This window comes from Arachis stenosperma, chromosome 2 (genome assembly GCF_014773155.1).
Source record: "Arachis stenosperma cultivar V10309 chromosome 2, arast.V10309.gnm1.PFL2, whole genome shotgun sequence".
NCBI classification, from domain to species: Eukaryota; Viridiplantae; Streptophyta; class Magnoliopsida; order Fabales; family Fabaceae; genus Arachis; species Arachis stenosperma.
Window position 1 is genome coordinate 110,009,047 of NC_080378.1, and position 11,210 is coordinate 110,020,256.

The window sequence follows — 11,210 nt, forward strand, 5'->3', positions numbered from 1 at the left end:
TACCACTAAATGTCGGATATGACTCTAGTATCCTAGGAATTCATTTTCCAAGTTAAGGTGTGAAAATCTACTCAAAATCTATAGATGGCATTTTCACAAACACTTTGTGGGCATAAAAACAAAACATAGTAAATTACAAAGGATAATAAAAACTATAACCAAAATATTCACAGTATCAACAATACACTACAACAAACAAGGCTTTTCGCAACGGTCAAAAACCGTTGCCGTAGATTGAAAAACCGTTCCCAAAACTTTAGGCAACGCTTTGGCAACGGTTTTTGACCTGTGGTATATGCGGCCGTTACCAATGCTCAAAGGCAACGGTTTTTTACCTAAGGCAACGGTAACAGAAAAACCGTTGTCACAGTTAGTGGCATAGACAACAGTTTTGACAGAAAATTTTAGACAACGGTTTTGATCCGTTACTCAACAAGCAACGGTTTCTAACCGTTCCTATTAACATGACAACGGTTTAAAAGCGTAACTGGATAGGCAACGGTTTTAAACTGTTGTGGTTTTATTATTCACATAGCCAACGGTTTTAAACCGTTACCGTTGGCTCCAGGTTTCAGCAACGGTTTTAAAACCATTGCCAGTTTATAGCCATCTAGGACAACGGTTTTAAAGCGTTACTGTTAATGTCATTTTCGGCAACAGTTTTAATACCATTGCCATTTTATAGTCATCTAAAACAATGGTTTTAAAGCATTACCTTTGGAGTCGTGTTTTGGCAACGGTTTTAACACCATTGTCTTTTGTAACTATTGACAACGATTTTTTTGTGATATATAATTTTTTATTTACAATAGTTTTCTCGTGAATGAACTTAATTTCAGTTTTTTTTAAATTATTTAATGTCAATAAATAATCTAAACTATTTGAATGAAGTCACTAAAGAAAAAAAATTGAACATTTCCCATCAAATTTAACTTATAAAAATTGTTGTAAGATCTACAATATCATCTAAGTTTGCAAAAAATATAATAACAAAAGAGAGTTGAAATAGCTAAGTAGCAAATAGTCATCATGTTAGTAAGAATAAAATACATGTGTACATTTCTAGATACTTTCTAAAAGAAACAAGACTAAAATTCTCACTTGAATATATTCCCAAATGGCTTCTTTATCTTTAATCCCCTTCCAATTTGTGTAAATTAATGGACAAAAATCTGAATTCCTTGTCACTGTGCCCAAAAATTTGCTCAAGTTGTTTCCAGCTTCATCAGTAGGACCAATTGCCTCTCCTTCACTATCTAGAGTAATTTCTTCTCTATCTTCCAGCTGTCTTGCATGAATCTTCAAGCATTGTGTAGGTCCTCGTGTTTTCTTCACTGTTTTCTCTATACAAAGATACTAATTATATATGACATTTTTAGAAATTACCAAATTCGATTCACAAATTGGAATTTAATTAACACAAATTTTTAGAAATTTCGGCAGCATTCTGGCATTAAATATGACATTTCTGAATTTAACAAATTAACCCATATGAACTCGCTAAAACCAAATCAGCACTAATCAGCAAAATCAACACTAAACAGCAAAATCAACACTAAAACCAAATCAGCACAAACAGCAAAATCAACCCATATGAACTCACTAAAACCAAATCAGCACTAATCAGCAAAATCAACACTAAACAGCAAAATCAGCAAAAAAACCAAATCAGCACAAACAGCAAAATCAACCCATATGAACTCACTAAAACCAAATCAGCACTAATCAGCACTAAAATCAAACGGCAGCAAGCGAAAATGGCAATCAGCAGCAATATAACTAATTAAACTAAGAAAATGTAACCAGGGAAAAAAATTGAGAACCTGCAGAAGAAGCAGAAACAGAAAATGGCAAGCAGAATAAGGCCATCATCATCATTGCTCAATCAAAACAAGGCATGAAATCAGCCATTAACAAGGATAAAGCAGCACTAAACAGCAACATCAACCCATATGAACTCACTAAAATCAAATCAGCACTAATAAAACAGCTCAAAATAAGGCAATCAGCATCATTGCTCAATCAAAACAAGGCATGAAATCAGCCATTAACAAGGATAAAGCAGCACTAAACAGCAAAATCAACCCATATGAACTCACTAAAACCAAATCAGCACTAATAAAACAGCTCTAAATAAGGCCATCATCATCATTGCTCAATCAAAACAAGGCATGAAATCAGCCATTAACAAGGATAAAGCAGCACTAAACAGCAAAATCAACCCATATGAACTCACTAAAATCAAATCAGCACTAATAAAACAGCTCAGAATAAGGCCATCATCATCATTGCTCAAATAAAACAAGGCATGAAATCAGCTATTAACAAGGATAAAGCAGCACTAAACAGCAAAATCAACCCACATGAACTCACTAAAATCAAATCAGCACTAATAAAACAGCTCAGAATAAGGCCATCATCATCATTGCTCAATCAAAACAAGGCATGAAATCAGCCATTAACAAGGATAAAGCAGCACTAAACAGCAAAATCAACCTATATGAACTCTCTAAAATCAAATCAGCACTAAAAAAATAGCTCAGAATAAGGCCATCAGCATCATTGCTCAATCAAAACAAGGCATGAAATCAACCATTAACAAGGATAAAGCAGCACTAAACATCAAAATCAACCCATATGAACTCACTAAAATCAAATCAGCACTAATAAAATAGCTCAGAATAAGGCCATCATTTGACAACATCAAAGTAAATAGTAGAAATTAAGAATAATATCAGGAGTCTTTAACTCAACTGTAAACGTAAAAGTAACAACAATTGATGGACAAATTGCCAAGAGACAGGAAATCTATAACCTATTTTAACTCAACCCCAAAGCTAGCTCAAAGGCAAAGAATGTCTCACATTTATAAACCACCTAGAAACCTCATCTTTGAATGATGTTGGATTTGTAATGCTGGCAATGTTCATTACCTTACAAAAGTCACCAGAAATCTGCTTAGATTTTGCTTGTAAAGTCGTATGGTACTCACGCAACAAGCACTGGTTAAGAGTTTAAAATCTACCCTCTCGTATCTGCATCAGTTAGACAGTTTACATTATAGTAAGCAGCTTTTCGTATGGAAGGAAGAAAGCATAGTAATCAAGAACTCAAATGAGTTTTGACAAGAAAATATTAGACGGTTTACATTATAGTAAGTAGCTTCTCGTATGGAAGGAAGAAAGCATAGTAATCAAGAACTCAAATGAGTTTTGACAAGAAAAAGAAACTCACTGATCTCAGGGAAACCTTCAAGCTCAATGGCGAAGCTTCTTTAAGTCTATTTAGGGTAGAAATGCACCATGCATCATTTGTTTCACTTGCCACTCTTTCCTAATGGAAATTTAAGTAATTAGATGGAAAAAGAAACCGTGAATTGTTACCAGAAAGTTAAGCCACTCACAATAGATAGATGTTAATCAAGACTAGCTGGTACAAATAGAGTTAACAAGATAAGAGACTACAACTAAAAGCAACACTAAAGACATTTTAGCAGCAGAATAAATGAAATTCTAAGATAAAGTTGTGCTAGAGGTACTTAAATTTAATGGAAGATGTAAAGCTCACCAAAGAATCAACAATCTGTTCCATTATGTCATGGCAAAAGCATTTATCTACAATTTCAATCCTGAAGAAAATGAAAAGTAGAAAAAAGGGCTATCTTAAACTGTGAATCAGAATATAAGAAACAAAGTTAGTAAAGAGAGCATCTAAACAGCTATAGGAAATTTTCATTTTCAGAGAACCAGTTTCCAAATCAAAATCAGAACAACATTAGACATGTATCTTCTCAACACACTCTTGCAGACTACAGCGTACACATATCAACATGTTCTACCTTACTATCGTAAAATCAACAAGAGGCACAACCAGTCACACATTTAATCTACAACCAAATCCATTACATATGAAGCATTCAACTATTAGTAATAATCCAGTAAACCTTTCAGGCATTCAAAGTTTAAAATATTTAATTTAATAAAATATTCCCTACCTCGATGTCACAACTCGCGAAAATCACTAAACACAGCAGCTCCATCAGTGGTTCCAATACCAGCTCCCATGGCAGCAGCAGTAGTGATTCTGGGCAGCTCCAGTGCTGGTTCCCGGCGGCTGAGGACTCCGGCAACTTGCAGAACCTAGAGGCGAGGCAGAACAGAGCCGTTTTCCTCAAATCCCAAGTAGCAGCTTCCCTGTTTCCTTTTCCATTCACGTTCCTCTCCATGGCCATGATGAAACAACGAATTGAACGGCGGTGTAGCCAGGATGCAACGGCGGTGGCTCCCTTTCCCTGGCCCCTGGCTCATGCGTAGTTCTTTCTCTCCGCAACATGAAAGTGACGGAAATGGAAGCTTCTGTGACAGAAACGAACGCGACGGCGACGGCAGCGGCTCAGCGACCCCTCGACGGCTCCTTCTCCTTTCTCGCACGATGATGGCGACCGCTCAACGGAGGCGACGACGCAATGGCGTTGCGAGGTTAGCGCGGCTTCTCTTCTCCGTCCCTCACTCTCCCTTTGCGGACTCTCTTTCTCCTTCGGGCTTGGCAACGACGGCGACGGCGGCACCTAACCCGCCGGCACCGTCCTCTTCTCCTTCCTCCTCTCTTGTCCGTGTGTGTGTATCTGTTACGCTTATGAGTGGGGGTTGTGTGCTCAGTGTGGGGGGTGTTTAGGGTTTTAGAATTTGGAAATTAGAGTTTTTTATTTAATTTGGGAATTTAGTTAGGAATGAGAGATTTTATAAAAGAATATAGATAAAATAGATATATTGATAAAAATGGGTGGATAGAATAATAATTTTAAAATTTAATATACTATAGTCATCAAAAAAAATCTAATATATTATATTAAAATTATTTAAAAATATTATTTATCAATCTTTTGCTGAATTCAAATAATTATTTCTAACACTATATTTGTTATAACAAAATAATTATTTATAATAAAAATATATAATATTTATTATAAATTTATTTTAATTTTATTTTTTTCAAAAATAATATTTGCTATATAATAATCAATAATGGATATATAATATTTATTTTAAAATTATTTTAATTTTATTTCTTTATATTAATATTTATTATATATTTATAATAAAAATATATAATATTTATTATAAAATTATTTTAGCCTTATGTGTTTAAAATATAATATTTTTTATATATTTATAATAATATATAATATTTATAATAAATTTATCTTAATTTTATTTTTTTAAAATAATATTTGTTATTTATTTATAACAATAGTTTTTGAGTATTTTATAAATTCAGTATTTATAGAAAAAATAGTTTCAATTTATATAATTATCTAAAATTATTTTTATTAGTATTATTTAATTTGTACAATTATTTAAATAATATTAGAAAATAGTTGTTTCATAAATAATTGTTGTAATGGTTGTAAAACCGTTCTTTAAAATAGTCAAATAGAACGGTTTTATTTTGTTACTATAGCATAATGAAAAAATGAACTTCAACAACAACACTGTAAAAACCGTTGTCTAAGATCATCTAATGGAACGATTTTAAAGTGTAGCATTTTGGCAACGGTTTTAATGCGTTTCTTTTGTACAATTCTTTAAACAACAATAAAAAACCGTTGTTTAAAACCAAATCATGGTAACAGTTATAAAACCGTCCTTTAAAATAGTCAAAGAGAACGGTTTTATTTTGTTGCTAGAAATTGATGAAAAACTGAATTCAACAGTAACACTTTAAAAAACCGTTGTCTAAATCTATCTAAGAGAACGGTTTTAAAGCGTTGCAAAATTTGGCGTTGCTAAAGGCCATATTTGTTGTAGTGATAGAAACTCAATCAAGCATACAGCAATTATAAATATCAAATTCATAAACAAAAGATTCAAGAAATCAAAATTGTTTATATTAACAAAGTAACTTGAACCAAAAGAAAATATAACAAGAGTAGTGTAATTAAAGGAAAATTAAAGAGTACTTACAATGAGATAAGCAAGATCCAAGATCAAAACTTGAAGTATAAAATTCTACAATGAAACCTAATTAAACCCTAAGAGAGCATTTTCTAAACTACACTACTCCTACTCCTAATAATGTCTTCTTTAGTCTAAAAGTGAGCTCTCCTTCATATGAAATGATCATCCTTTGATATAGCACTCCAAATGAGCTTCCAGCTTCCGAAATTGGGCCAAGAAGCTCCCAAAATCACGAGCCACGTGCTTCATTAATGAAGTGTGTGCGTACGTACACTTGCTGATTTCCACTTGTGCGTACGCACACTTGACTGTGTGCTTCTCCTTTATTTTCTTCATGAAATCTCCCTTCTTGCATGCTTTCTTCCACTTCTACCAAACCATTTTTGCCTAATTGACCTGAAATCACTTAACAAACACATCAAGGCATCAAATGGAATTAAAGTGGAATTAAAATGACCAATTTAAGCACAAAAACGCATGTTTTCTCATTTAGGTCCAATCTAGAGAGAAACACAAATGTATGCTATTTGGTGGTTAAGTGTGAGTTTATGGGATGAAATCTATCTAATTCAAGCCAAAACTTATCATCAAATATGGACCCATCAATTCTCCCACACTTAAATGTAAACCCCGTAAAATTAGTAAATACTTAATCAATAAATTAATTTTTAATAAAAGAAATTAAAAATGTGAATTTTATAGTTTAATAGGATAGAGCTAATTAAAACAAGAATTTTGACACTAATTTCAAAGAATTTGGCCCAAGATTGGGCCAAACAGACCGAACCGGTTAGACCAGGCCCAAACCGAAACTGTGGGCCCAACCAACTCATAAAACAAGATGAGCTCAGCTCATTCTTCATCATTCAAAGTTGCTCCACGCTGAAGAACACAAGGGAAGGTGAGGAAGGGTTTTAAAACCCTTGAATTCACTTCAATCTCATATAACTTCTTGCTCCGAGCTCCGATCGCCGCACCGTTTGCGGCCACGGGACCGCAGCGTCGAGCTCTACAAAGCCCAGTCAATAATTAGGTAAGGAAACCACTTGTGTTCCAATTTTTTCCTTCCCGATTTCGAAAGTTATGAGCAATTATGTTGAAAATTGTTTAATTTCGGTGTTTAGGCTCGAATTAGCTTGAGGAGAATGTTCAATCTTGCTTCTTTGGTGCTTGTTTAAGGTGAGAATCCTAGAACCTTAGCTAATTCATTGATTAAGTGTTTTGGGTATTGAATTTTGGGTATGTATTTGTGATAAATGTGTTAGGTGTATGTATATATGTGATGTGAGGCAATTGGATATGTTGGAAGCTTAATTAGAAGCTTGAGTGAAATCTAGTTGCTGAATTTTGGTGGTTGATGTAACACCCTCACTACCAGAATGTCACGCTTCCGGCTGCGCCACTCTGATAGCAAGAAGTATTACGACTACTTTATATACTTAATATTAAAATAGGAGCCTATGACTCGACACCGTATCGCTGATTTGTTTTTGAAAACCGGAAATAAATACTTTACCTTAAAAAAAAATAAACAGGCATAGATTCATATACAAGACTTCTTGCATAATAGCTTATAATGTAATATACATATAAAACATACAACTCCTATCCCTCTTATAAAATTGTAATAACAAAGACGAGGGAAGAAAAATTATTTAATGAATACAATATTATATAAACCAAAACGCAGTATAACTCTTCATAATGCTCCTTCACCCGATTCCTTCAAAGGTAAAGCTGTATGGGGTGAGAACCTAACCACACGATCTCACCACGGAGTTTCAAAATTTTCATAAGAAGATATTTAATAAGAAAACTGTTTTCAAGCTTAGTGATTATCATAGCCTTATGAATCTCTTAAAAACCAGTAGCTAATCATTCAAAACCCTTTCAAAAAAAACAATATTTAATCTTTCAGAAATCCAAAACCTTTCTTTTTTTATAAGAAAATCTTAATCAGAGACTAACCACGCAATCAATCAACTCAATCATCAATTTAGCACCAAAGCTCATTCTCAAAAGTAGCACACCAGGACAAACACAGGCAAAATAGACAAAGAAAGCACAGGTTTAGGTAGCAGTTACAGCAAATAGTTCAGGTAGCAGTTAAGAGCAGTTTAATAATTAGGCAAACCAAAACAAATTGAAATCCAAGCAAAGCATACAAATGCATATGATGCATGCCTGTCCTATGGCTAATAAGCTCATCTATCGGTTATACAGCCAACCCGACAAGTCCGGTTTGCTAAACCATTGGACTGTCGCCCGACGTGCATCCCCATGAGTCTATGCATAGCTTTTCCTTATATATATATATATATATATATATATCGCTCAATGGGGGTACCATTCCCGGGAATTTATAAGTGCCCGATCACCCTTACATCGTAAGGTCAATAGATTATCGAGTCACAACCTGGAGCAAGTGGTGGCAAGCCATTGCGTCTACCCAGGGAGACTCATGTCTCAGATAATTCAAATTCATAAGCCATATGAATAATTCATTCATCATTCATCAATATCTAAGCCATTTTCAATATCATCATCAATCGTCAATCCATATCTTATTTCCAAATTCATTCAAAAATCATATTTCAAATCAATCCTCATCATCCTTCTTTCCATTCCATTAATCAACACTCCCAATCCAAAACATAATTCTTTCTTTTCTAAATAAATCAATCTTAAAACATATAATGTTTAAAAACTAAATCTTTTTAAATAATTACTTCAAATGAAACTTCCAATTTTATAAAATTTCGGCAGCATCTCCTCTAAAACTCGGATTCTGCCACCCTTTTTAGGTCCCAACCAAACCAAACCAAATGCCTGTTAATCAGTCAAATTACTTCCAATAACCAATGTCACAACAACAACACTCAACCGAAGGAAATTACAAAATCCAGAATTCAATTAACCAATCCTATAAATCATAATTTAAACCAACTTCATTCAACAGCGTCAATCAATAATTAAGAATTCTCGGTCTTCTCAAATAGTTTCAAACCAAACCGTTCCTCAAACCCTATTCAAACCATTTCTAAAATAGTAAATCATTCTCAATAAACAAACCATTTTCAACTATTAAGTCCTTTCCAAATTTGTTTTAAAATCAAATTTCGATATTAAATCGGGTCCAATATCAAATCAAATTTCAATATTAAATCTTTTTTAAAATTATGTCATTTCCAAAATTAAACTAAAAGCCAATATTAATTTTTTTCCAATAATTCAAGGAAAACCACTATAATAACATCACTCAACTAATCAGAATATTCAACTTTCTCAATTGATCAATCAATCAATCGAACTAATAATCTCATTCATCCAAAGTAACTTAATTCAATTCATAAGACTTACGAAACAATAAAATGTATTTTACGCATTAATATCGAATTATAACAACTCTGGAAAGTAAAACAAGTTTAAGAAAAGTTCTCCTAACTCGACTAGCTGAATTCACATAGGTTAAACATGGTAACTCCCTTCCCTTTTTGTTTCATGGCAACAGTGGTGATTCCAACGTGACCGAAACAGTGGCAGCAGCACCAATTTTAATTTTTCAAACATACCTTGGCAGAACTAAAACAGAGACATACGCTGTCATAATTAAAAGAAGATCATAGCAAAAAAATAAAATGGCAGCAGAGCAAGGATAGAAGAGTTACATATTCAAAAATAACAGAATTGAGATTGAAACTGGAAAAGGGCAGTGCTGATTTGAAGACAAGAACAGAGGAGGCTGTGGTGGTTAAATGGGACCGAAGTAGTGACTAAGGTGGTTCAGTAGCAGCGGTGTTCAGAACACTTCTCCAACGGCAACCATGGTGACTCCACTGGTAGTGATAGCTAGGGTTCGGCAGCGGTGGATCCTTCTGGTGGTAGCTCAGACGGTGGACGCCACCCACAGCGACGCTCTCCTCCACAGACCTTGGAAGCAGCAGAGATGGAAAACCAGCGCCGCTTCCTCTTCTCCCTCGCGAAATCATCTCTTTCCCTCTCCTCTGTTCACGGTTCACGGCAGCGGCATAAGCTTCATCAACGGCGATGCAGCAGCGGTAAGGGAACGACGATCTCCGACGGCGAGCTCGGCAGTGACCAGGCGCGACAGAGCTGGCGGCATCCTCTTCATTTGCGACGGCGATGCAAGCTCGGCTCTATGGAACGGTGGCGACGACGCAGTGGCTTTGCGGCAGCAACCACAGGGCACGACTCCTCCATCTCTCTTTTCTTCTTCCTCCATTCGCAGCTGTCTCTTCCCTCTCTTTCCCCCTTTCCGTTCCCCCCTTTTATTTTCTTTCTCAGATCTCCCTTTCTTCTTTTCTTTTTTTTTTTTTACTGCTGCCGCCGAGCTTGGTAGGGTTTAGGGAAAACATTGGCAGTTAGGGTAAGGTTATAAGGGGGTTAGGGGTGTTAATTTGGGAATTAGGTTTTTGTGTATGAAATTGGGGATTTCGAGTTAATCTGAAATCTAATTAAATCTCTAAAATTACTCTAAAATATTATTTATTGTATTAAAATACTAATTGATTTGAAATCAAATACTCTAATTGAAATTATAAGGTAATATAATTGATTTTCTTTATTTATAAAAATATTAGTATTAAATTCCAAAATCTCAATTATTTAAACCAAATCATATAAAAATTCTTATCATTTTATATTTGTTGAAATTTATAATTTAAATATAGAAAATAATTCGATCATTATAAAATCAGATAAAACCTTAAATTACTTTAAACTCAATTAATCAAAATTTGCTTTAATAATCTTTAATAAAATAATTTCTAAAAATTAAAATACTTAATAAATAAATCAAAATTAGCTCTTAATAAAATTTTTCTGAAATTTCTGGGTCTTACAGTTGAGGCTTGCAATTTTGCCTTGTGGTAGTGCCTTTGGGTTATACGAGAAAATCGGCCAAGGTATGGTTTAGGTTTCTCGTATTTAATATATAATGTCTTGTGAAAACTTAGGCTAGATGACTATAGGATAGGTTGGAACGTATGAGTATGTTTAATGCTTAGCGCCCTTGATGATGATTGTGATATGAATCGAGTATTTGTTGGATAATTATTATTTATAGTGATAATAGGATGTTAAGTGATGATTTGATGATGATTAACATGATGATATAAATTTATATATTGAGTAGGTGGATGAAAATCATGTTGGCATATTTGAGAAATTGATGCATGAGATTGTTAAAATTAAAGAATGGTAGGATGTAAAGGTTGTTGTGTTGCTGAAAAG

The 11,210-nt window shown here is 34.1% G+C and overlaps 1 long non-coding RNA gene across 1 annotated transcript; it reads right to left on the reverse strand.

Annotated features, from left to right (window-relative positions):
• Nucleotides 1–2,978: 2,978 nt before the first annotated feature.
• LOC130960309 (uncharacterized) lies at nt 2,979–4,096 on the reverse strand. The gene is made up of 4 exons (XR_009079061.1): nt 3,995–4,096; nt 3,568–3,628; nt 3,235–3,333; nt 2,979–3,035 (listed from the first exon to the last, which is right to left on the reverse strand). It is a non-coding gene; the product is annotated as an uncharacterized LOC130960309 (long non-coding RNA).
• Nucleotides 4,097–11,210: the final 7,114 nt, after the last annotated feature.